The 27,931-nt window shown below is 44.9% G+C and overlaps 1 protein-coding gene across 2 annotated transcripts in view; it reads left to right on the forward strand.

The window, feature by feature from the left end:
• Maml2 (mastermind like transcriptional coactivator 2) overlaps positions 1 to 27,931 on the forward strand; it is a 301,357-nt gene that overhangs the window by 115,279 nt on the left and 158,147 nt on the right. The gene's annotated exons all lie outside the window — the stretch shown is intronic.

A 27,931-nucleotide genomic window follows, 5' to 3' on the forward strand; every position in this document is an offset into this window, starting at 1 on the left:
TACAGGACATGGTCTGCAGCAGTGTCCCCAGAAGGAGCACACACAACACAAAGGCATGCTCAGAGCCCCCAAGCCACACACGCCCAGACTACGATGGAGAGCTCTTAGGTGGCACAGGTACAAGGAGACAAGCTCTTCTATAGGCAGCAGAGTAAATTTCTTTTATGAAAACAAAAAGGAAAGCAGCGTTAACATCTTTCCAAGTTTCCTGAAAGTTCTGACTTAGCGTTGCTGTGTTTTTTCAGGAGACTGAATGGTACTTTCCCCTGCCCTTTCTTTTTATCCTTCTAACACATCATGGTCTATGTAAGTTTTGCCTTTCTCTGTTGACCAAACTTCATATTTTGAAGAGATCCATTTAAACTCATTTGTTTTTCGAGTGTTCCTTTTTATACACCCATTTTTCTCCAGAAATTTTTGAAGTATTCAACAAATAATATGGCAGTGTTGCAGAGTTGCCCCCATACCCTCCCCCACGGCAGCTCTTACGTTTTCCCATGGTTGCCTGTGTTTGTGTGTGGAGTTTGCCATAAGAATAAAAAGGAAGAAAGCGCCTGTGCATTTTGACTTGACATCCAAAGAGTACAGAGTGCAATGGGCTCCTGATGACGGCTGGCCTCCTGGCAGCCACATTGGCAACCTCAGCAATAACAAAAACTTTTGAGCAGAACTGTTGACTTTCCTCCTGTTTACTACTACTGCCACACGAGTATTCACTTTGCTGAAATAAACGTACTTTTAAGGACATGTAAACTAAGTGTATTTTCTGTGTTCACAACCATTGTGAGGATTAAGGAACGATTTGTACAGAAAAGATCTTAATGTTGAACATGCCCAGTAAAGAAAATCAATTCCATCACAGCACAAAGCAGGAAGACATGCAGAATAAGCAGCTCATATAAGGTATTACATATGCCTCATATTCCCACGCCAAATGCTTCCATGTTTCCTAAGCACACAAGTGAACTCATTTCCCCATAAATGTGTACAAGTCTCCTCCTGAGGGCTTCCATAGACGACGTGATCAATAATACCAGACAGCTGAAGATGAATTGCATTTTTGTTTTCTTTTAAAGATCAATACCTTAATCCTCCATTAAGCCAGAATTGGGGGGCTCTTTCAAAAGGAGGTAAGAAGAGGGAGAAGACACATCTTTGACTTTCAAGAGGGAATGAAGGAGTTTTGAGGGCAGATGACCTGCAGCCCATAGGTTAGGAGAAGAGCAGCAGGTAGCCCACAGAAGCAGTGAGCCGCGGTACCCACCATGGGCCTCAGCCACACTGGTCGCTGTGCTAAGGAGTCCTTTCAGCAGCCTGTGATTAGGAACCTAGTATTTATCAGTCAGTGAATTGGTGAAGTTGATTTAAACGTAACCTGAGCGTCCTGGAGGGGAATGGCAATGTCTTACATTTGTATCCTGGATGTACTTGCCAGGAATATACTAGACCTCGGACACTTGACCTATCTGGAAAGATTAGACAGTTCTGGTGGAGCTGCAACGCATTGTGTTAGGACCCAGGTATGGTACGTGGGATTTCAGGCTTCCTGTGCTCTCTGTAGTTGTTCCTAACAAAGCGATAGATAGCAGCAGTTAGGCCGTGGGAGTGAGTCCTCAGGAACAGCTCAGAGGTTGGGGCATTCAGTTGTGTGGCCTAACCGTGCTGACACCTTCTGTAAAAGTCACACCAGGAAGCACGGGCTACCGAGGAGGAGAGGAACTGAGTTACGGAAGTTCCCCACCAAGCAGCAGGCCCAGGTGTCAGACAAGGTCCCCAGTGCCCATTGGAGAGGATGAAGGATGAAGGATGAAACGCGGTGGAGGAGCGATGAGAGGGAAAGGGAGCCCATTTAATTTAGGCGCAGCTAAAATTGCCTCTAAAACACATGAAACCTCCGAGGCCCACCTTGGCAGGGAGCCAGGAGACCTGGGTCCCCTTCTCTCGCTCTCACTAAGTGGCTGTGTGAACTTAAGGAGCTTTCCTCATGGTAACACGAAGGCACTGAATTCTTCTCAGATGAATTGCGGCTTTAAAAAAACGCAAGAAACATTCCAGGTCTTTGCTCAGACCTTTTAATGCGCATGCTTTTATCTGTATAAACATATCAATAAAATTATAGGCCCATAATTCAGTGACCTCTTTATTATCTCGGGTATAATTACCTCGATAGTCCTGGTAATGCTGTGTCAGCAATTCCACAACGTCCCTTTCGAAAGGACTGGTCCTCCCAGTCTTGGTTCCACAACACCTTCTCACACTTCTGCTGCAGGTCTTGCCTGGAGCACTGGGCCCCAGCCTGTCTGTACGTCCGTCTCCACACTAGACCTGAGTTTCTTGGCTACAAACGTTCCTCTTCTGCAGGGATTGGCATGGAGCAGAAGCTTGGTGTGGAATGAGTTACGACAGACACTTATTTGTTCGGTGGGTCAGTGGCGTATTTGGCTGCTATGTCACTTATTCTACATTTCCTTTTCTAAATGCATCTCACCCTTGCTCAACTCCTCACCTTGGTCTTGCCAAAAGATCTTTGCTCCTTCCAAGGTCGCCTGCCCTGCTTCTCATTTCCAGGAGCAAGTCCTTTCCCCAGTACTTCAGGCCTCAGAGTAGTGACAGTCTCTCTGGTGTCAGTCAGAGTCCTCCTAACCTGCCTGGGACTCCCCTGCCACTGTGTAGCGGGTCTGGAGCCCCTCTACAAATTCTCCAAACTAGAGCGTTCCACTACTTCCTGTCAGAACACTAACTAATACAGTAGGAAAAATATTTCCCTTGAAATGTACTTTTGCACTCATATTATTGAGAATAACCTTGTTGAATTTTTTGGTAAACCTTTCAATAAATCCATCTTTGTGTAGGCTAAGGACAGGTTTTTAGTTTTTAAATTTTTTGTTGTTTTGTTTTTTCTTTTAGACTTATCCTACGTTAATAAGATGAGGGGATTTCATTGTGGTAATTCCATCCAGGCATATGGTGTAACTTGGATAAGTTCACCCCTTCACCATATTCCCGATCCTCCTCCCCTCCTTCCCCCGGTCTTTCAAACAGTGTTTGATGGGTTTTATTATGCTGTCGTCATGTGTATATTTGTAGCGTACTCCATCCTCTTCACCCCTCATTATCCTTTCTTGCCCCTTACCCCACACGTACTCATGTCTGTCATCATCATTTTAGATCTAGGGTCTACAAATGAGCGAGAATATGTGATATTTGGTCTTTTGAGCTTGGCTTAATCTCACTCAGCATGATGATCTCCAGTTGCATCTATTTTCCTGCAAATGATATAATTTCATTTTCCTTTATGGCTGAAAATATTCCATGATATGCATGTGTGTGTGTACCATGTTTCTTATCATCCATCTGGTGATCCACAGTTTGGCTATTGTGAAGAGAGCTGCAATAAACATGAGTGTGCAAGCATCTGTCCTGTATGTGTATTTGCTCTTCTTAGAGATATCCCTGAGAGTGGTATGGTGGATTCCTAAGTTAGTTTTTTGGAGGAGCCTCCATGCTGGTTTCCACAGTGGCTGCACCAGTTCACATTCCCAGCAACTAGACTGTTTTATACACAGCTGACCTCACTGATTCAATCAGAAGCGGGATGGCACAGATTCATGCCAGTTTCTATGCCACATGCCTTTTGCATTGAATAAGTGACTCTGATGTTTGCCAACTGTATGTAAGCATATGTGTATGTGACTTGCACCCTTTTGCATTGGGATATTTGTGGTTCTCAAGAGAAAGTATGCATCTTTTCTTCCCCCACCTTTTTTTCATAGTGCCTTGCTCCTAACGGTTTGCTGAGTGACTGAAATCTTTTTAAAAATCTAGATTTTTTTGAATTATGAATGCAACCTAATAAATGGAGAGCCATGTGTGACAATTAACATTTTGAACATTTTCTTTAGATCTAATCTGATGGGACTGGTTATTCTTTTCCAGAGCCAACAAGAAGTGAGATAATCAGTTGATTAGTATATTCATGGTAAAATCATTTGAAGAATCATTAAAATGTCCATCATTTAGAGACTGGTAAACATATTAATTCAAACAATGGTCCATCCAGATATGCCTTTATCATTGATGTGTAAGCCCACGGAGTTGCCAAGACTTTTCCTGTTATGCATACTGCTGAATTCTAGCTCCTAAAACACATCCTGGCATTTACTAAGTAGTCAATGAGTATTTGTTGATTAAAGGAATGCATTGTGATTTGGTTACATTGTTGTGGCTGTTAGGTTTAAGTTTGAGATTTCTATGACATCGTCTGTAAATGATGAAAAAGGCAACTCAGGTTCATTTTTTCAGCAGGTGTTTATTCTGTATTGAACTTTGTACTGGACGTTTCTTTGGAGCATGTACATTCTGTGAGTGAAAACCTAACAATACTTTTACTCAGAGAAAGTCTACCTTCACCCTCCTAACCTCTTGATTTTTGCACCCTTTGAAGAGACATTGCAGCGATGAGCACTGCCCTGGGCTCCCCTGGGTGACTGTGCTGTGCTCTTGCATTTATGCATGGAACCTCTTACAAGCTTGTCCTTGCTGGCCTTTCCCTAGCTGAACCACAATGGCAGAAAACAGACCCCTCCCACCTTTCCCTCCTGTGTTGGGGCGACACAGACCTTTGCAGCATTGTGATTCCATTAGGCAATTTCCCACGTTCTTTCACTAGGTCTTCATGTGACTCCGCTTGATCTATAAAAGCTTGTTGATTTGTTCACGGATACATTTAGCTGTTGAGCTACAAATAGGTTTGTGAGTGAGTTGTTCTATGGAGTACTCTAATGGTATTGGGGCTTTAAACGTACTGAACAATGCTCCAAATTTTGAGTAATTACAGCACAGACTACATAAAGTTCAAGGGGATCTAGGAGCTTGTAAGAGAATTGTACATGGAAAGACGCTGTTATAGCTGGGAATCACATTCCCCTAGACAACTAAATGCCTCCCTCTCCTCCTCTTCTTCTGCCACTCTTTCTCCTTTTATTCCTGAGCACCCAGAGATCTACTTCTCTTCGTAACGACCGGAGGTTTCATGGTAGAGAGAAATGCTTTATAGGTCCATCAAGATGGTACCAGCACTTATGGTGAGCAGTAGTACTTAAGGAGCCATTGCCTTGAAGAATTAGTCCATGAAAACCCTCTCAGATTTTTCATTGTAGTAAATGATTGATACCTTTATCTTATCTTTTTATTAACAGATAGAAAAGAAATAAAAGCAGGGTTTTTTTTTTTCAAAACAAGGAAAAGTCATTGTTATCTTAGGCGATATTGCTTCCAAATTGTCAAACCAAAGAAGCTCTGAAGTAAAGCTTATCGTCTTGGTTGTTTTCACCATGTGCAATTGAAGACAATTTTCCCCTCCTCCATGGTCACTTCTTTTTTCATGCCATGTGCGCAAAGGACAGGCGACGCCCTTGCATGGCTTTGTTCCTGGTGCTTCGTCTCTTGAAAAGGCAGTTTTCCATCAGACCCTTCAAACTACCCCCCAACTCCCTCTATGGACTCTTGATACACAGATGCTAATGTGAGGGTCCAGAAGCTCCTGAGCTGTCAGCAGGAACACACAGCAGAGAGAGGCCTAACCATGACCTGAAGGAAGCAATGAAAGTGCAGGAGTCTTTTGTGCTATGCCTTTAATTCAGGACATCTTTCTCTGATGAAATCTGTCAGGCTCTTCGTTTTCCAAATGTGGGAACTTTTGTACTTGTTTTGCTCTTGGCCACAGGAGAAGTCCCAAGAGAGATTCCATTCATTCCGCAGAGAAACAGAAGGAAAAGAATGAAGTTGCACTGGCAGCTTGTTAGAAGCAGAATTGTGCTTACTGTGCGATCTGAGTCAAGAAGTGGGCTTGAAACCTCAGCAAGTTCAAATGACAAATTAAATCCACTGTTCATGGGACCACATACAGCTTTGCCATGGACCTTCCCAACCAGGGGACTATAATGGCTGTCTAGAGTGTTAAGTGAGCTAACGAGTATGCAAGCGAGATCGGTGGTGGACAGCCATTATTTAGGATCATGTTGACATTTTTATGATGATTACCCTTTCATCTATTTGAACTAAGGTTCTTCCTGTCTTCCAGAAAGCAATAACAACTGAATTCCTCAGATACATAGGAAGTATACACACTTTTATTTCTTAATTTGCCCAAGCATATTTCTGGCCATCTGCCCCCTCCTTATCCCTCAAGACTTGGTTTCCAGTAATGTTTGCCTTATGCTAATGAGTGATTCCCATCCAGGTAGACCTGGAGGGTGAACCATACTTAATAAGACCGTTGGTCTTCATTTTGGCATAAGTCCAAATTGGTGAACCATGGAGGGACTTTGGGTTCATTCATTTATTCATCTTTTGTAGAAAGCGTGGAGACCGCTGATGGATTTGGCAGTCTGCCCGTTGATGTGGCCACTCTTTCCCCAACGCCCATTCACAGGAGTCAACAGAAACATTTTTGACTACACAGAGTTAGAGTTGATGAAATTGTGTTCATCAGGGAACTGGATGTGAGGGAAACTAGAACAAAAGGGCCGGTGGAACCACTGGCAAATAGGTTCCTAACTCCGCGGCGTCACCTCACAGCTCCCCAGAACAGATTCTGCATGGTGGGCAAGACCTCAGCTTGACCAACCGTTACTCAGAGGCCCACGCCCGAAGGACCCACCACTCTCATCCTAGAGAGGGGCGCGCTTTTGAGGATTGCCTCGCGGTTCACTTACTCCTTCCTTGAAGTCCATCTTCTGTAAAGACTTCCAGCAAATTGCTACAGAGAAGAAACGCAAGGCTCAGCAGCAAACCAAGGATAAAAACTGTGTGTGAGTGTGAGAGGGAGTGTGTGACTGTGTGTGAGCATGTGTGTGACTGTGACAGGGAGTGTGTGACTGTGTGTGAGCATGTGTGTGACTGTGTGACTGTGTATGAGCATGTGTGTGAGTGTGAGAGGGAGTGTGTGACTGTGTGTGAGCATGTGTGTGACTGTGTGACTGTGTATGAGCATGTGTGTGAGTGTGAGAGGGAGTGTGTGACTGTGTGTGAGCATGTGTGTGACTGTGTGTGAGCATGTGTGTGAGTGTGTGAGCATGTGTGTGAGCATGTGTGCGAGTGTGAGAGGGAGTGAGTGTGTGACTGTGTGTGAGCATGTGTGTGAGTGTGAGAGGGAGTGTGTGAGCATGTGTGTGAGCATGTGTGCGAGTGTGAGAGGGAGTGTGTGACTGTGTGTGAGCATGTGTGTGAGTGTGGGGGGTCTGTGTGTGACTGTATGCACGTGTGGTGTGTGTGTTGTGTGTGTCTCTGTGTGACTATGCACGTGTGAGCGTGTGTGGTGGGAGGGGAAGTGGAAGCATATCTTAGGCTGTGTTTGTAGAAACAAATTATCTGATCTAAGAAAGGTGTATCCCTCAGGCTTAGGCGTGGCAGTGAATGACAGCAAATGTAAAATGACAGTGGGTTAAACAACATGAAAGGTTTTTTGTCTCTTGTAGAAGAGATGCCTGTACTCCAAAGAGGGAAACCTGCCACAGTGTCATTCATGGTCCACATCCCTCTCTTGCTACTCTGTGACGGCCATGCTAGGGGACAAGATGGCTGCTGGAGGCCTGTCAGGGAGAAGGAGGAATGAGTGAGGGGCAGGGGGGCTGCCCTTCTCTTTAAGGACCTTCCCAGAAGTCACACAGAACACTTCCATGTAACTCTTAGCCATATGGTCACCCTACCTACAGGAGTGGCTGGATAAGGTAGCTTTTGTGTGTATATGTGTGGTACTGGGGCTTGAACTTAGGGCCTTCACTTTGAGCCACTCCACCAGCCTTATTTTTTGTGATAGGGTTTTTCAAGATAGGGTCTTGCGAGCTATTTTGCCTGGGCTGGCTTCGAACCGTGATCCTCCTGATCTCTGCCTCCTGAGTATCTAGGATTACAGGCGTGAGCCACCGGCACCTGGGAGTAGCTTCTATTTTGGACAGCGTGTGGCCCACCAAAAGCCAGGATCATATGACTCCTGAGGAGGGGAAGATGGACACTGTTTTCTCCTCTGGAATTGTCAAGTCTTCTCCCCTCTTCCCAGAAGACAACCAGCCTTTCCATGGGAGGTGACAGTTTTTCTCCTCTCTGTTAGCATACTTAGGGTACACTTTTCAGTCCAGAAACCACTCTGCAATAGTTAGATGTGAGCCAACAAATCCAGGGGAACTTATGAGGATGGTGTGACGACTGGGACCCTCCACCTACTCTGGTGTTGGTTAAAATACTTGAGTGGACCATGTTGTAGGAAGGCCATGTCTGAGGAAACTGCTGATGTCTAGCTGGGAATTTATTCCTTTAGAAAACATGTAACATGTTGAAAGAGCTATTCTGGGCATCCCCAGCTGGTAGAACAAGAAACCTCAAATCAGTGAGTCTGACCTAGGCCGTCCTTTTTGGTCCTCAGAGCAGTCCTGAGGTCCTATAGGGTCTCTGTAGAGAGAGTATTTTGCTGTCATGGAAGGAATCAAAGATCAGGTGACAGCCTTCTAGCAAGTCTGCCTGGCTCTGGTCTTACAACCCCTATAGTCCATCCTCCACTGGCCATTGGATATCTTTTTAGACACAAATTAGATCTTGTGACATCCCTACTAGTGACTTTCTATCGCTCCTGACCTGGTTGTTTAGTCACTGGAGAGTTTCCAGATCCTTTCCCACCTCCTCAAATATGTCAGCCTCTACTCTCTTCTGAACGATTGTCCCCTTTTCCAGAACACTCGCTCCACACTCACTTGCACCCCACCTAGTCAACTCCTATACATCCTGAATCCTTGCTTCCTTTCAGAGGTTTTAGTCCCATCCCCTCCTCCTCCAGGACTTCTGACCCCACTCTTAGCACACTTAGCATAGCACTTGCTGCAGTTGTGCAATTCCCCACCTAATGAGCGGCCTGTCCAACTAGACCACAAGCTCCCTGTAGGCAGGTTAGCTATTCTCAAACTTGGCATGCTGCCTGGCATGTGGTCGGTGATTGATGAGAGATGGTGTTGAATGTCGAAGGTGGAATCCAAGCATTGGGTAGGGACAGAGATGCAGGTTGAGGCCGAGAAAGAAGCAATGGAGAGAAAGGAGATGTGGAAAGACTCATCTTGGGACCAGTCTACATCATACTCCTTCCAGACGGATAGGATTGAGACAAGTGAAAGGCTTGCTTCCCCGCCCCCAAAGATTCAGAGCAACTGTTGGAGTGGAGTTTGAAATACTGGCTATGTTAATGGAGGTCAGGATGACTGAGACTGGATTTACAGCTATGGAAATTGACCCAGATTTATTTTCTATTAGTCAAAATTAGTTATGTTGAAGAAGGATCAAGGGCTTCCTGGCAAATCCAACATTGCTAATGTGTTCCTGGACGTAAATCTTGTTTGATTTTGTTATCTATTGTGGAGAATGTGACAGGGACCCTCCGTAAGTGGGATCTTCATACCAGGAGGAGTTTTGGCCTCCAAGACCTACCTGACCTGGGCTCTGCCTGGAGGATGCACTGAGTGAGTAGGTACTTACAACCTACACACAAGTATAGAAGAGGTGTCAGGCACAAAGACCACAAGAATGGCACACTGATTTAAATCCACAGAGAGATGTGAAGTTAAATAGGAAAGCACTGGGCTGTGGGAGGAAGAAGTGGAGAGAAAGAACTAGGAAGGTGGAAGACAGGGCGACTCACTCTTTTTCTACTTTCTGTCTTGTGTTTGGTAGCAGAGCTTAGTCAATGTGTTCTTGGAGAAACTGAGCCCCAGGCGGTACCGAGAGCTCAAGCTGAGATATCTTCTGCATGTCACTGGTAGAGGGATGGGGGATTCCACTGTCGGGAGATCCTCCTGTGATCTCTTCCTCTGAGAGCTTGCTCCCACTTGCATGGCCACCTTCACCCTTCTCCTGTGGGAGCTCCAGGCACTACCAAGCAGTGCTGAGTGAAAACTCAGGTGAGCACTGTGGACCCACAGGGCTTTGCAGAGGAAAATGTTTTCTTTTTCTTAAAATGCATGAATGGTCAGTAGCCTGATTGGAGGCTCTGTCAGAGTTCAAGTCAATAGAGACAAAAGCCCATAATTGAGAGAAAGTGGGAGACAGCTTTGGTTTATACAGCTTAGATGTATACTTGGCTCAGAATAGACCTTCCAATCTCATTTGGTCCACACAGAAACAATGATGAAAAAATAAGTTCAGGATCTGAATACATAATCTGATTTCTAAGCAAGCATGTATATCATAAAATTCTATCTATCATTGTTAGGAATTTTAAGCCCTATTATTGTAAATATGAAACCTTCCCTCTTTGACATGTTCCTTTAAATGCTGCAGGAGCTGGAGAGGTTGAGGCCAGGAAGGATCAGGAATTGAACCTAATGCTCTCCCTTCATGTCTTTTCTTCTTAAGGATAAAGGGAGGGAGAGGAGCCCATGGGCTCAGTCCACAGCAGGATTTTCCCCAAGGAATTTTGCATTTAGTTCTTGTGCCTTTGGCTAATAAAGAGGGGATACACTGAGCCCCTGTGAACAAAAGAAAACACTATTTCAAAAGGCAGTTCTTTTACTTGTGGATTTTCTAGACTTTATCTCGTCCAACTCTAGTTGTAAATGGAAGAGAACAAATGATTTAATCCAACAAATTTATTCTGTCTTTGCAATAAACTGCTTTGCATTAAGATGGCTTATTTTTTGCTCAGACAAAAATGAAGCAAAAGAAATTAGCTGGTGGGCCAAGCTACAGAATCTGCGCCAGGCTACTCCCTTTCCCAAGTATCTAGAGAGTTCCTCGAAGTCACTTTTTCTTTGGTTATTCAGATGCACCCGTACTATAATAGCCTCCCTCCCCACCTGCCAAATCAATTGGCCGTTTGTTGGCATGAATTTATTGTACTGACAACCTGGTCATTATTACAAAGTCTTAGCTTTTTTTTTCTACAATGATGACTTTTTGTTTTAGGTACCATCCTGATGGGGAGGTCTGCACTTTGCTGCTGGCTTTCACTTAGACAAATGATGGGAAGGAGGGAAAGAGGATGTGGGGTCCAGATAACAGGGGATCCATGTCCTGTCCTCTGGGGGCACTGTCTCCTCTGCATGCACAGCCACAGGGAAACTTAGACAGGAACAAGGCAAATGGGGAAAGACCACCTGGAATTGGTCAGCTGCTCGTTATGCTTCTTAAAATGCAGGTCAACGTATGCACAAACACCAAAAATGGGAAGAAACTGTGCAAGTCAAATGTGCATTCCTTGCCTTTCCTACAAAATAGGATAAGGAATAAAGAAACATAAGCCTCTTCCTCTTCAAAGAGAAATCTCCACTTCCTAACAAGGGAGAGTGCTTCATTTGAAACTGGTGAATACATCACTGCTTTGCATATGTTCCAGAGAAGACATTGGTCTTTTTTTTTTTTTTTTTTACAATTTTTCTATTTTATCACTGTCTCTTCTTGTTTCTGGAGCTAAAATTGGCTAGCTCACAAACATCTACCTGCAGGTCTTTAATGTGGTATTCTGCCAAGTGGACACTGTGGTCCCATGAAATTGACAGTGTCTCCCCAGCTGGGGAAACACAGTGCCACCCAGATTCCATCCCCGACATCATGGAATCAATGGAAGATGCCAACAGCCAGAGGATGAGCAAAATGGCCCCTGGGCCACTTTCCAGGGAACTAATGGTGCACCTAAGATGTGACTCCTGGAGTTCACACTCTTGCAAGTTACTCTGGAGTGTTTCTCCACCAGAATTTTGATGTCACAATAATTTGGTCAGGGTCTGATGCCTGCATGAAGTGAGCCAGGTAGGTGCCATGACACACAGTCATAGGCAGCATCCAGTTGCACTTGGTCATTCATAGACCATCCTGAATGTGGACGACCTGCCTGCCTGTTACAGGCTGGAGGGCAATCTTACTTGGTCTCTGGCAAAACTGGAGGCTCATTGTAGCTAGCAGGGATCCTTCCCAGGAAAGCTAGTAGAGAAAAGATTCTTCTGATCTTTTGAAGGCAGTTATCTTTAAACAGGTTAGCTGTGTGAGCAATGTTGGGTGTAAGACAAGGCACGTAATTATAAAATCACAAAATGCCTCCTCACCGACATCCTCCATTTTGCTTAGGATTATAGATTGTCATGATTGGAAGCACCCATGGTAGTCTTTTTACCTGCAGGGAATCGATGTCCCAGTGACATTAACTCCTGATCTAAGGCCCTATATCTGATGGGCTCCCTCTTCCTTGAACCCACTTTAGAAACAGATCTGTTTCCATAGCCCCTGTTGTTACGAAGGACTGATGAGGGAGTCTAGGGACCTGGTCCGGGAATACTGGCCACGAGTAACTTTTCTCAAAAGCAAGAGCAAATTCATCCTTCCCAGGAGCCACGTGGTCCCCTAACTGCTCACCCATACCTGAACTATAGTGCCCCAAGTTCCCACCAGCCTCGACTGTAAAGCATAAGGCTCAGCCTCACTCGACTGGAGAGCCTGTGCTTTCCTCCCTTATTTTACTCATGGAATGGGCAATGGATGGGCAATCAAAGAAGGCTGACCCTCTCATAGTTATCAGTTCGTGTGGCAAGACCTCACATGCCACCGAGTTGGCCATGATCTCATGCAAGGATTCCTGGTAAAACAGTCCTATCCATTAGCCTTCTAGCTGGGCCTCAGCGTATTTCTGACAGCTCACAAGCCCTGGGGAGGTCCATTTCCTCACTGTATTTTCTTAGAGCTCCGTGTGCTGGCCCCAGATAAGACCTGGGGTTTTCACCCAAGTAACCAAATCCTTTTTTGCACACAGTAGGATTTCAACTAATTCTGCTGTCATGCATCCTCTGGGTGTCCCTGTATGCCTCAACACCCTCAGTGCTTTTCATCTTTCTTATGCAACAGTGATTCTGGCTCTCTCCCCGTCTAACCTGGCATGTCTTCTGACTGGTACCATCCTCTTCTAAAAGGATGTACACAAGACTGAACACTGTTGCAGTGCAGCTTGGCAAAGACAAAGTCAAGGAAGACAAGTAGTAGAAGTGCAACCTCAGATTATAGTCATTGTTTTGGGGCAGCTGTGTTATATGATTGACTGGTATTGAGATTATTATCAAATAAAATCCCTTGTGCCTCACTGTCTTCTTCCACAATAGGCCCTCGCTAAAATTTTGATGATATCAAATCAAATGAAATCATTTTATACATGAGCCCCCACTCAATTGCTTTTCTCCAATCCTGTTCATTTTGTACAATTGATATTTTATGTCCCAAATAGAGGGACTTAAATGAACCTGCTAAATGTCATCATTTTAGAACTCATTCATGGCTCTAGCTTATTGAGGTCAGTTTGATTCTGATTCTAGTACCCCAAGTATTTTCCATTTATCCTAGCTCCATGTCAATGACAAATTTACCAAGCATGTGTTTACAGATCTTACCAAGTCATCAACACAGATTATTACACAAGACAGAGAGGAGGTCAACTCTGGGGCAGACCATAGAGCAGATGGATGGGTCATCATTCTTCCATGAGTCAGTTCTTGGTATGGAAGTATGTATGAATCATTACAAATTCACCTAAAAGAAGGAGCCAGAAAGATCTTAGATTTTGGGTCAAGCAGACCTGGATTTCAAAACTCACTCTTTCCTTCACTGATGGTATAGACTTGGACAAGTTGTTGAAACTCTCTCTGGGACAGTCCCCTCATCTGCTTTCCAGGGCTCTTGGGTGAATTTCTGAGGTAATGCATAGGATGGCTGGATCAGTGACTGGCACAAGTCGTTCTTTAACCTCTCCCCAAATGAAATACCTGCATCTCGTACACAAGATTAGCTAAAAATAAATATTCCATGCTCTGTTACAGTTATTTCACCTCTGGTGACTTTTCTGATTTCCTCTTAACAAATTTTCAATGCAAAATCATTTCCTTGAAAAAAGGAGTAAGAAAAACAGGAACTAAAATTATTTGTCATTCTTTGTGTCCTCTCGTAATGTACATAATTAAACTCAGTCATAAAAGTCCTAGTATGCTTTACTTTCAACAGTAAAAATGTAAATACTATAAATCCAGTTTTGAAAGCTGTTTCCTTTTGCGGCAGTTTCTTTTCTGAATGAAGAATTCACTTCCTACAGATGCTCCTGGATAATTTATCGAAGACAGGCACGGTCATATCTAGACAATCAAAACAAAGTAGCCCAAAAAGAAGGTAGCAAGTACAATAACAGCGTATTGTGTGTCTCGAGAATGGGTAATGACGAAACGACGGGAATCAATACATCTGTCAGGAGAGAGCGTTTGCAGTCACACTAACCAGAGGCGCTGCACGTTCAAAGCTGTAGATTTTCAATTATCTAAAATTAGTCACAGTGGTAAGAGATTACTTCTCTTATCTATCACACAATAATGTTCTAAGCTTGCTTCAGATTCCAAATGGAGAATTTAAAACATCCATTTTAAATGAGTTTTAAAAGTCTGTGTTCTCCTAGGAGTTGCTCTCAGTAATTAAAAACACTAAGATAATGTATAAAGATTTTGTAGGTAGTAAAGTATAAGACTTACAAACGTGCTATACAAAATATGCCTACTTGTTTTTCTAAAAAATATAGTTTAATAACAAGTCTATATTAGGTCCTATTGGCTTTAATCAGATAACAAAAATCCATTTTATGTGCATTACCAAATTCTCATCAAATTAGACCTGAGGGCAGCAAGAAGGAAATCACTGCATGTACTAGACTAGGTATGTCAAGAGAGTCAGGGTGCAAAGATGGTTATTTCCAGAAGTGGAACCAGATGTGGAAAAATTCCAGTGCTCAGTGCTGAGCCCAGCGTCCCCTGCTAATCGGAAGTGACTGAATTCCAGGAATGTTTGTTCAGTTAGGAGAGTAGTAATTGTTTCTGCTCCATGGCTCTTGGGTGTTTGACATCTCCTACTTGTTTGTTTAGCAGGATTTTTTTCAGAATGAACAAACGCAGGGCCGTTCTGAGGCTGCTCGGCCCAGCCCAGCAGAGCAGCCTCAGAACCTTTCCTGTGACACTTCCTCTCGAAGACATCCCACATGTGCTTTTGTCCTTCTACCCACACTCTGTTCACCACCAAGTTTCCATTGCCGGTCCTTCCCACACACAATTTCACTCTCTCCGTGTCACCCAGCCTTACAGAAGTTCAAACGACCACTCACATTTTCACTACGCGTTAAGGAGAGAAGAACAGGGACTTCCTCAAAGGAGGCTTGAAGTTCACCTAAAGGACTTGATATTTTCAGTGCGCTTTCTTCCATAGGGTCTCCTTGTCCCTGTTTACTGCACTTATCATAATAAGAATATATGCTTTCTCTGCTTGTGAGACACCCCCCCATGCCACCGCCAGGGCCATTTGTCCCTGTTGACTGGTTTGCCCACCAGAAGTTCTTAATTATGAGTCAATAAAATCAAGCTACGGTTACACCCCCAGGGAAGGGACGGATTGCCTAAGTATCTAAATTATTCGGAGAAGGACGGAGGCAGGGGGAAATTTGCTGGCTTCCCACTTCTCAGTCAAGCAAAAGCAAGTTTTAAAATCGGAATTAGGAAGGTTATAGGAACTGCTGAAACCAGACTTTAGCGTCTGTGTTATTCGCATCTAACTTGGGAACGCTTAAGAAAAAGAAGGCGGAGGTTTCAAACACTTTCTTGCTTCGAAGCACAAACTCAGTGACTTCTCCCTGAACCTAGGAGTTCTCGCCCAGGTGAGGCCTGTTGTTACCACTTCCCAGCAAAGGTGACGTGACAGGGTGCTGTCGTGATGACTGCTTATTGTGATTTTATTACCTTGTCAGAAACATCAGAGAGACACCACCATTTAACCACGCCTGGCCAGAGGTCAGCCGTGTTCTTCAGTAGACACAGTGCTGACTCGGGAGCAGGGGTGTGTCCACGCGCGCACGCGCACGCGCGCACACACACGCGCACGCGCGCACACACACGCGCACGCGCGCACACACACGCGCACGCGCGCACGCACACGCGCGCGCACACGCGCACACACACGCACACACGCACACGCGCACACACACACGCGCACACACACGCGCGCACACACACGCACACACGCGCACGCACACACACGCGCGCACGCACACGTGCACGCACACGTGCACACACACGCGCACACAAACGCACACGCGCGCACACGCGCACACGCACACGCGCGCACACGTGTGAAAAATACCAGATCCGTGGAGGAGGACAGTAACAGGTGGGCCATTCCTAGACAGGTCGCTGCCATTCAGAGATTCTTAGTCATGTTGAGTAAATAATGTGAAAGACCAAACATCTCCCAACTGTATCAGCCAGGGTTCCTCAAGTAAGTCAGGTTTACCCCTCTTCCTTTGTTTATTCATCCACCCACTTACAGTGTGGATCTTTCTAGGGCGCCCAACACACCAAGGAAATACCAAATACATTTCTTTTGGCAGAGCTAGTGGGTTCATTTGAAAGGCTGAGAAAAATAGCAACCTGGAATCTATATTTGATCAACAGTAACTAAAACAGCAGTGGCTTTTATTAACCACCGACTGTGTGCCACGCTTTCTGCATGATCTCATTGCCTATCACACTTAACTTGGAAGGAAGAGTGGGAGAAGGCAGGAGCACCCCAATGCCCCAAGGAGGGTTGCCCCTCACAGGACCGCACGGGGGCCTCCCACCAAGGAACAGAGCCCCGCTCAGCAGCAGGCAGGCTGTTCACGTCTGTTTGAGCCGCAATTTTAAAGTCAGTGAAGTTTGTTGCTTGGAATCTGGTAGCACTTGTCAAATGGTACTGTACTGGAGACATTTTTGTTTATAGAATCCTCCGTGCGAAAGCCCTCTCTGTGAGCCACAGTGAGCACCGTTGTGAAAGGATCAGGCTCTGAAACCAGGTCCTGTGGGTTCAAATAGCCACTCTGAGACCCTCTTCGCTGTGTGAGCAAGTGTGAGCCCTCTGCATCGGTTTTTCAGCTGCAAAAAGCAAATCATGATGGTGGAGTTGTGAAAATGTGAGACTGAATACAAGTTACTTAACATGGTTGCCAAAATTCACAAACATCACTATTTCTCCATCAGTTACCTTGTATCCCCCCACACCCCCATTCGCTCCTTCCCCTGGCCCTTTGCTGCCCCGCGTCACTTTTTGTGCATCATTCTTTCCAGAGACACCAAACTCTGGTTCTCCTGTGTTTTGCTAGGCAATTTGTAAAAGCTACAATATAACTCACTTAGGAGCAAAACCTAATTATGCTATATTGTTGTATAATTTCCTCTAGTGTGCTGGTATCTGATGCAGCTTATTAAAGTAGGAAAGTAAACTATGCCATCCATCAGAAAGGAGGAAGTGGTGAGTTCTATCCATCCAGGCTCCTGAGACTTTAGTGCATATATGATTCATCAGTCTTGTTAAAATGCAGACGCTCGTCCCGTAGGTCTGGGAGGGGCAGGTTCTATATTTCCAAGGTGATATCAAGTGACACCTGTGCTGGACACCTGTGTACCAGGCTTTAATGCTGGATGTATAATACCTATGCTGTGCCCAACTGGATGGTAACACAAGATAAAACACAGGCAATCCATCAAAGAACAATCTCTGAAGGCCGGAGGAGGAGGCACAGGAAGCCGGAGGCACACAGCCCTCACATGCACGGTCAAGTTGGAGGCACACAGCGCACCAGCCCCCAAAGCACTGAAAATCTGCTCATGCCCATCGTCTCCTGAAGCAGGTCTGGGGTGGAACCTGAGCACTTGCATTTCTTACCAGCTCCCGAGTGACACTAGTGCTGCTGGTCTGTAATCCACATGCTTCTTTGCACTGCCAAAGTAGAGCAGTGACTGTAGGGAAGAGGCTGGGAACCAGCGGCCAGTCGTCAGCAGTTCCCTTGATGGCCGTGTTTTCTGTGGGAGACCCAGTGCTCCCCGCAGGACAGCATGGGGTAGCAGCGCCTGGGAAAGCAGACTGGAAACAGGCCCTGAAGACAAAGACACCTGTGGCGTGGCGCCTGGGCTGCATACAGCAGCTGCACCGTGAGAAAGCACGCTGGTTTCACGGCTTGGCTCGGCTCCTTTGCCAGAATGCCAGTTCCTCCAGAGTTCTGTTGTTTCCCCCAACTGCGTGAGACCAGAGGTCCCCCAGGTGGCTGCACCATGGGACAAGGGATGGCAGGACTTCCCTGGGCTCTTGTACTAAAAATGAGCGGCTGCTTGGCCTCTGTGGGTCACCTCTCATCACACACCCCGGGTATTTCTTTAAATCAGACACTCAGAGTGTTCATATATGGATTTTGTTGTTACAACAAAACATAAAGAGCTTGAGGGAGATTCTGTATTTCTTCCTGTCATGTTCCTGTGTGAGAAAAAAAAATTACATGCCCTCCTCAAGTGACTTAGTGCCAGAAAAGCAAATCCTGGAAAAAATGTTACATTTAATTTTAGCTCATAAAAATAATCCTAGAAATACTGGACCAATACAGAAGTAATGACTCTGCTCAATGTCCATTGGATTGCATTTGGAATTTGAGTTTAGCATGGGCTCTGAACTGCAAAGTCCTGAAATTGTTGGCTTTACCATTGTGAGTGCAGGTTTTTGGGGGGGCCAGGGGGAAGAGCGTTCCCTGCTGCTCCTTTGGGCCTGGCTGGTTCTGGCTCTGTATAAGAGACGCAGCACCTCATCTGTCCGGAACAGAGCTGCGTGCAGAATCTCCTCCTGCTCAGAAGACTGCAAATGCAGAGTGCTCACCTCCATATATTCCAGGAAGCTCCATAGTTGGTTCAAGAAGCCAACCTCCAGATTCATGTTGAGTCCCATACTCAATGCCAGTACTGGTGTGTACCTAACATAATAGTAAAAAGAATAAGGGGAATTTATGGAAAGTAAACCTATTAGTTATACTGTGAAAAATGCAAAGTTAGGGGAGAGGAGAAGTTGAACCCGGCAATTTCTCCATAGTTGTGCAGTAGTCCTCAAATTGCTCTAAAAAATAAAGTCTATTAATAAAAGAAATGCAAAGTTCATGCCCTTAGAAAATATAATCAGGTATTCTGTATATGAAATATCTTTAGAAAAGAAACCTGAGGACGAAGAGTTTCCAAACAGTTTCCTATAGCTGCACCATAATTAACGGCTATGATTTCTTTTTTAATTCTGGTCTTCAGGTGGAAGGGCTTGCTGTTTTCTCTGGGAATGGGAGAGGAGTGAAATGCAAAGATCAGCTCACTTAGATTAAGGCTTGGATTTGGTTATACTTACTTTTCTCCCTTTCTTTCTTTCTTTATATTTTTTTGTTGTTTGTTCATTTTTTGACAGTGATCAGGATGGGACCAGTGCCTTGCATATGCCAGGCAAACACTCTGCTACTGAGCAACACTCCAACCCCTGAGCTGGGTGCAAATCCTGCCCAGCCCTCTTACTAGCAGTATGGCTTTGGGCAAACTACTTAGCTACATCTGTAGAATAGTGATAAAATGTACGTGCAATGGACTTATCATGAGGATTAAATAAAACACTGTAGAAGGAAACACTGCCCACAGTCTGTGCTTGGCAAACATAGTTGGAGGTAGCCAACTTCTAGTGATTATGCCTGGCTTTGTGGATTAATCTGTGCGGAGGAGAATCACATGAATTAAGTGGGAGGGCAGTTCACGGGGTTCATGGGGAAGGAAGCCCAGGGAAGGAGGAAACCTGCAGGTGCATAAACCAGTGCCTAGCCATCTGCCTGGCACACAGTGGGGCCTCAGTGGACATTTGTGGAATGCATAAGATTCTGGACCAAGAATACCTAAAATTTGATACCATTCGTTGTTCACATCCTCAACCATTGTCATGTTTATAGAGCATCATTCTTCTCAAAGTACTTCTATACCAATTGAGTAAAAGAAACAGACCACAACTTGGGAGGCTGGCAAGGCAGATCTTAGATTCTATTTTGTAGAAGTGGAAACTGAGGCACACAGAGAAGCACACCCCAGAAACTTCGGCAGAAAGGAATCACAACTCAGGTCTTTTAACTTATGATCAACTTCCTACTTCTATTGAAAGGTATTTTTTCTCTTTTCCCCATAGCTGTTTCCAAAAAAAAAAAAAAAGGAAAGAAAGAAAGAAAAGGAAAAAGACAGTCATTTAAAACACTTGGGAGATCAAAAGCAAGAATGAGACATAAAACATAAAACTGAGTTTAGGAAATTTACAAATTTATAATATTAGAAGATTTGGTGATTTCAGCTGAACTTGATAGTGCTTTCTTGTAACACTGTAAGAGGAAAAGAAGGCTGACAGAAAATGCAGAAAAGCCTTGCTCAGTGACTACAGAGTGTTCTTCTGCTAGTTGGACCTGTGTTTTCACTCTGGGATTTTCTGGTCACTGATGGCCACTAGTGTGCTTTACTCAGAGCATGAGGCCACGATGGATGAATTTTCGGTTTTAATACAATGTCAGCTGTGACTTGACACTTGGCTAAAAGCTGTGTTTTTTACATCCTAGGATTATTCTCAAATAACCTGTTTTGACCAGTTGATGGGGATGACAGGACAAGGAGAAAAGAGAGTAAAGAGAGGGTTCCGAATAACAGAAAGTTTTCTTGGTTATTACAACAGTTGCACAAAATGTGCCAGTGGAAAGCAGAAATATTTTTGTTGTTGTAAGGAAGGAACCATAGTCCTGACCAGAAGAGTGGCCATTTCCTATCATCCCCTTAGGAGAACTGACAGTAGTAGATGGCAGCTGTGCCTTGCCAGGGCCCAGTGATCAACCACAGGGCTTATAGTTTTTTCTGGGGGAGCATCTGCCTTCTAGGGCAAAATTTTAACATGGACAGTGCAAACACCAGTTACTATAACTGCACAACGGCTTACCCCAACACTTGTGGCTTACAACAATAGCAACATTATTGTGTCGTTTAGCCCACAATTTGAGTAAACCTCAGGGCTGGGTTGGCTCCCTCCGGCTGGTGATGGGCCAGTTCGTGATTGAGTACTGGGGGAGGGTGGGTCACTCAGGGTTGGTGGTTGATGCTGGCTGTTGGCTGCTTCAACAATGCAGCCGATGTTACTGATGGTGCTGCCAGCCGGAACACCCATCTGTGTCCCTCTCTCTGTGACCTGGATTCCTTCACAACATGGTGGCCGAATTCTAAACACTAGCATCCCAAAAGAGACAGCCACGTGGAAACTGCATCCTTTCTGTAACCTCGCCTTCAGTGTCATGGAGCATCCATTTGATCTGTCATTTTGGTCAGAGAAGACACACGTTCTGTCTGTGGTTCAAGGGGAGGGAGCATAGACTCAACCAACCACTCTGGGCGTTGGATGGGGGTCAAAATCACAAAGCTAGAAAAGCATATGAAATGAAGGTACTGCCACTCATGTGAAAAGCATATGAAATGAGTGGTACTGTGTCCATTTAGGGAATCGTGACACATCACAGTCCTGCTGCAGGAGCCTTTATTTTCTTTCTTTGGGGCCACTACTGTCCACATTAAGTCTGTACCTGTTACCTTCTTGCATTTTTCACCCTTCCCTTGTTAAATATTATTCCAAAAGAGAATCCAAAACTGTATTCCCAAAAGTCATAGATTCCTGCTTTTAGATGGACCTTGGAGATTTTGCTGTCTCCATGGTGATGATACCTGTCTTTCCCTATTTCTTGTTCTGAATGAGTCCTGTGTAGATTCCCTAATGCCAGGAAGCTTGCCCAACTTCCTGGCCATTGAGAGAACCTTGGATTTTCCCTGAACCCAACATGGCTATCCTCTACGAAAACTGGTGCGGTAGCAGTGAGACTAGAATTGTGCAGACACAGCAAGAGAAGCAAGGACAGACCACGAGGCCTGGCAGAGCAGGACAGAGAAAAAGCAGTAAGCCAAATCCTGACTGCTACCTGGATCCTTTCTAGGCGTGAATATGAAGAAGGCCTGAAGTAGGGGAGATGGGTCCTGGATTTTTGCTTTTAATTTTTGTTTTGTAGCCAAAAGAGCCTGAAATGTCACCCAACCTCTCGAGATGTAGAGCAGGAATGTGACTTGTCCTAAGTCACAAGGTAGTGAAGGAGCCTGGTGTACAGTCCTGGCTCTCTGACCTATTTCAGATGTTAGAAATCCTGAAGTTATTAAGAGTTTGGGAGAAAGAGCTGAAGAAATTAGAAGGAGACTAGAAGGAAAAGAGCAACAAAGGGAAGGCGAGGGACCCAAAGTCATACTTTCCTCTTTGGTGTCATTACTTGAGCCTGCACATTTTCTCCACTCTTTGGCTTCCATGGCATCTATCACACCCTTCTCACTGGACAGCAGAATGACCTCCTCTTTACACTCTCTAGACTGAAGGATAACAGTTGGCAGATCTAGTTATAATGGGTCCTGGTGAACCAGGCCAATCATTTGGAAGGTGTTTGGAAGGTAAGCTCATTGTTACAACATGCAGCCCTGTGTTGCTGTGCAGAAATGTAAGGTCAGACAGAATAATGCAGATTTGTCAGACACACAGACTTAACACTCAGGGACAACAACAGACGAGCCCTTCCTTAGGATGCTGTCTGAACAAACTCAGGGCTGTGCACAGCCCACAGCTCTGCCCTATGACCATTTCACTGGGTGATGATTATCAAATTTGGATTCTTTTATCAGAAGAGAATCAGAATTAGAATTAGAATTCTATAGAGCCCTGTCTCCTTCCCCAGTGGTCATGTCAGACTGTGTTGCCTAGAAATCCTCTGGATCCATTTGTTGTCCCTGTCATCTAATCACGTTCAAGTGGACAGCAAAACCAGGTAGTAGACATACCAGAGAAGCACGGGAGACATTAACACCTCCCTCCTGGAACACAGAATATTGTGCTGTAGCTGTGTGTGTTTTTACATTTTCCGCAATCGAGTTGATTTAAGCTGGCCTCTGTGACACTTGGTGTTGGAAGTTTCAGGGATCGGTGGCTCAGTGACATGTGACCCCTCACAGGGAATCACTCCTGAAGTTGTTCCTGATATTCACCAGGGATTGACTGATGTTACCCAGGGGTTGGTGACACAAGGTGTAGCAAGTTCATCCCTAACAGCAGTGGAGAACAATTGAACTCTTCAGATCAAATATATTTGTCCCACCACTGACACTGCTCCTGGTCAAAGTCAGGGTGATTTCAGAGCAATGGCCCTTCTCCCACCAGGCACTCTTGCCTCTGTTCCCTCTCCACAGGCACTAAAAACAAGGCGTTCATGGGAAACCCTGTCCTTATCATGGCAGTGACCTCCGGTTGTCACAGAACCCAGGCCCATATCTTTGATCTGTAAAGCCATCTGGGAGACTAGCACAGACACACTGATGGCTTTTATTGCTTTCCTAATCACTTTGAATGTGTTTCCCCACCACTTTTGTAGATATTCGTGTCTCATCCCGGCCATGTAAGCACAGAAAGAAAAATTCCCATAAAGGAATGCTATTTTAATAGTGCAATTCGTTTATTTATTTTTTAATCTAGAGAAGACAGAATTGTGGATCTTATCGGATTTAAATTGTATCCCAGATGCAGGATCTTATTTAAACACACACACACACAACCAAGGTCTCAGGATATTCAATTTTTCCTACTTCCCTCAAAAATTCCCTTCTGCCACCATTGTCTTTGTATGCCAATGCGAAGAGATGAATTATTCCAGGCTTCGAATTCTTTCTCAAGTGTTCCTTTCTCTCCCACTCGTTCCTCATTCTGTCTTTCATGAGTACCCTTTTGATGAAATGTGGGTTGTTGTTGCTGAAAATCTTAGGGTAAATGTTTAGATCCAGCGCAAAGATATTTGAGAGTAAAAGAAGCAGGTAGCAGACTGAAGATCTTTGCGCTTCATTACGAAGGAGACTGTATTTCTGGCTGTATTTTATGGCCTAAAAAGACTCAGCACTAAATAAGAACCCATCTCCCACATTGTCAGGTTTTAGGATTAAACATCGACATACCTTATAATTTTGGCCGTGGCCTGTCATTTGGATACTTGTCTGCAAATCCTGTTAATGCGATTTTGGATAAAAAATGCCTCATTATCATGTAAGTTGTAAAAAGGAATGAACTCACATATCACCTGCATTTCTGCCTCTCTCCCCATGTCATCCCTGTCCTCTGAGATGTCGTTTGCTTCCCAGGGGACTGCGATGCCCCTGAAAATTGACAGTCACATTCTATTATAACATATTTTTCCCATTTAATAGCATGGTCTAAGTAATGATTCATCGTCCTCAGAGGGCCTCCCGTCAGTGACAACCGAACTCGAGTAATTGAGAACATCGTGCAGTTTGGCGGTGGCTACACTTTTATGGTTCCATCAACAGTTAAAGTAACAGAATATCTGGAGAGACTTTCCAGTAAAGTGACATTCTCCTGATTCATCCACATGTCACATCTGTAGCTCTGACTCCTGGGGCCACTGTGACCTGAAACAGGATCGCGAGCGGAGCATTTACTTCCTGTTAGATTGTGAGTCCTACACAGGCAGCCGCCTTTTCTCTTCATCTCTGTATTTTTAGCACCTGTATATGTGTTTGTCACTTAGGGTGCCTGGTCATTATGTTCCCGGCCTGGTAGCATGTCCATCAGGAAAACAGACAAAGCTCAACATCCCACCTATTAGCTGAGGTTCCCAAGACCTGATGAAATCCCGGAAGGATTAAAATGACTGAGCCACTCTTCTAGCCCTCAACGCCCCAAGCAACTTCCTTCCCACTATCGGGGGTCTTGATGCCATCTCCATGAATGGTGACATTCATCCTTCTCATCTGACACAGCTCAGTGACAGCTACATGAGGCTTTCTTCCACGAGGTGCCTCCCTTCTCCTCTCTTATAGGTCCCTCATAGGGCCAGAGCTGGGTCAGGCTCTCTGACTGGCAAAGAAGACTTGGTGTCCATGCAGAATGATTCTTCACTAATGATCCTTAACAGCACCCCAAAATCTGGCTTGATAGTACACGCCTGTAATCCTAGCTATGCGGGAGGCATAGCAGTTCAAGGCTGGTCCCAGGCAAAAAGCATAAGACCCTATCTGAAAAACAACTAACGCCAAAAGGGACTGAGGGTATGGCTCACGTGGTATAGTGCCTGCCTAGTAAGCATGAGGTCCTGAGTTCAAACCTGTCCCACCAACAAAGTAGTAGGTAAATAAAAATAACAGCATCCAAGAATAGATCTTGGGCATCTTATTTTTTGTTGGCATCTTTTTAGGATTAAATTTTGATTCAATTTGCCATCCAGCATATTTTAGTAGGTATTCAATCATTAATAGCTTATTCATTTTTCTGAGTTAAGCTTTAAAATCTGTATTTCCGTAAGTATGGAATGAAGTTCCTAATACCACCTATATGGACACAGCATCATGGGGTTAGCTAGGGTGGGTTTACCAGGGAATGCAACCTGGCTTTGAGTTCTGGCTTTGACACTGACTCCATCCTTGACTTCCTGCTAATGACTTAGCATCTCTGAACCTCATCTTCATCTGTAAGATTTAAGTTGCCCTACTTACCTCACATGGAGGAATATGGATTAAAGACAATGGTACCTGATACTGTCCACAGTAGATGAGTTGTGGAATGAGGTTTCAGAGTGTACTGCTGCAAGCATGAGACACTGGCTTTCCACTTCCTTGGTGTGTTAAGCACAGATATTGCTAAAGTGGAGGATGGCATTGGCAAAACCCATGTCTTCTCCTGATTACCTGTAATGTATGGCAAGGGCTGGGGTCCCTGTCTTATCTTTGCAGGCAGGGGATACTCCAGTGGCTTGTTTGCATACCATAAAAAAAAAAAACAGTTCAAGTAGAGTCAGGAAAACTTTCATTGGCTTGCTTTTGAGATATGTTTTTAAATTACAGAACAAAGTTTAATTTGATTTCCATTGTCCCCTATAGGAATAGCGACTCTCCTGCAAGAAAACCTGACACTTCTTTATTCTTGCAAGGGTGGTGAAATTTTCTGGGTCACAAAACAAGCAGTAGAGGAAGAAATGAAGGTGCATGCAAGACTCCTAGAAAAAATATTCCTCTGTGGCAGTTATTAGGAGGCTTGGATTAAGAAGATGTCAGCCCAAAAGTTGGGGTCATCTTTCCCTTTTGTTTTTCCCTCGCTTTGTTCAGTGCTGCTTGTGTAATGGGCTGGGAAGGAGCTGCTTCATCCCACATTTTCCAAAGTGCTTAGAAATGCTGAATGGCAAATATAAAACAGTGCCTTTGGGTTTGGGGGCTCCAAGAATATTACTCTAGCCAAAGACTGAATCAAGAAAGTGTTCCTTAAAACAAATCAACTGATGGAGGGAAAGAGCAACAAGAGAGCTGAACGATCATGGGTGCCACAAGAGGCATGTAATTCAGGCTATCAGTGAAATGTGCTTAAGGCTTTGTGAGAATCCCACAAGGGCAGGGATGGTCCCCCTTCTCAAAGAAGTTGTCATTTCTCTGAGGAGAACAGATTGCTTCAATAAGAAAGTAAAAGAGTTGCTGTCTAAATGTTGACTATAGAATCTGGGATAAGGGAAATTACCATAGACTGGAGTGTCCCAGGGAAGTCTTTGTGTAGGATGTGCAGCTTGTATGAGCCTTCAAGGGCAGAAAAGGCAGGCGTTCCCGCCCCTGCCAAGAGTGCTTCCATTACCTGCCTTTCAGCTCATACATGACCTCACAACACCTGGGTGAGCCAGCCGGGGTTTTCTCCGGAGGGGATAAAGGAAAGGGAAGGTGATGTGGCTCACAGCCCTGTGTGGAGGAAAAGGGAAGGGAGGCCAGGCCACCAGCTCCTAGGGCCAAGTCATTGCTACCTAAACGTTTTCAGTATCATTTACTCTGTTTAGTGCTTAGCTCATGGGGGCCCCAGATATCGCCTTCTGTCCCCTTGTCCTAAAGAGAGGTAGGTGGAAAAATGGCCACACTTCTTTAAAAAATGAAAGAGCCCAAACCAGTAAGCTATGTCTCCTGCCTCTCTCAGGAGAAGTAGTTCACGAGTACTACTGGAGTTTGGGGAGCTGGATAAAGAGAGGGATGGTGTGGTGCGGGGGGAAGGGAGGGAAGAAAAGAAGGCCAGGAAGCCCCATCCTCCATTACCTCTGCCATTGCTGACACTCCACTTCTGGCACCCTGGTAATCTCACGTTCCTTCCTCACATGAGTCCCTCTGCCCCTGCATTCAGCGCTCTTCCAGCCTCTCCTGGATGCAGGTGACCATAACGTCCATTCTCAACCCATAGCTTCCATCCCCCTCCCAGAGTTGTGTTTCTCCATGCTGATGGTGTCAACATCTTCTCCTCTCCAGGTCAGACCTGATTTCCACCTGGAGCTTCAGCCCTTTATGGCTTCCCAGTCTGCTCGAATAACCTGTTAAAAATGTCACTCTGTCCTGCTGAAAATCAGCTCCTCCCTCCAGTGTCTTGTTTACAAGGCCATTTCCATTCAAATGCTTGTTCTTCTCTCTTGCTTCCTGAGTGTCACAGTCAGATGCAAAAGTCACCCATGGGCTTGAGCCTCTTCCTTTGGTGGTGAAATGGTGAGACATTTCCCCTAAGATGTTTGGGGCTGATGGCGGCAGTGTGTGACCAAGTGCTCTGGGACCCATCTCACCAACAGCCCCTGGGTGCCAGAGCTTCTCTGTAAAAGGGAAGGGGGTGTGACAGGTTTGCATGAGCAAGAGCCTGGCAAAGGGTGCCTTGTTCAATGCTGAAATCATTGTGCTGGGTGAATGGAGGGGAAGGACATTGGAAGGAAATATAGAATCTTATCATCCATGGCAGTTGGCAGGGAGGATGCATGCTAGAAAGGCACTTTGGCCCTGATTCCATGTGTGGCATTCTACACATTGAGAGGCTGGACAACATATGAAAGGGAATCGCTCATTTTGCCATCTGCACACATGTGTTAAATTCTTGTCGTAAGAGTCTCTCATTCCGTAATGTACACACAGAAAAATATCCCCACCACCTTTAAAAAAATTATTATTAAAAC

Source organism: Castor canadensis, chromosome 2, assembly GCF_047511655.1.
Source record: "Castor canadensis chromosome 2, mCasCan1.hap1v2, whole genome shotgun sequence".
Taxonomy (NCBI): domain Eukaryota; kingdom Metazoa; phylum Chordata; class Mammalia; order Rodentia; family Castoridae; genus Castor; species Castor canadensis.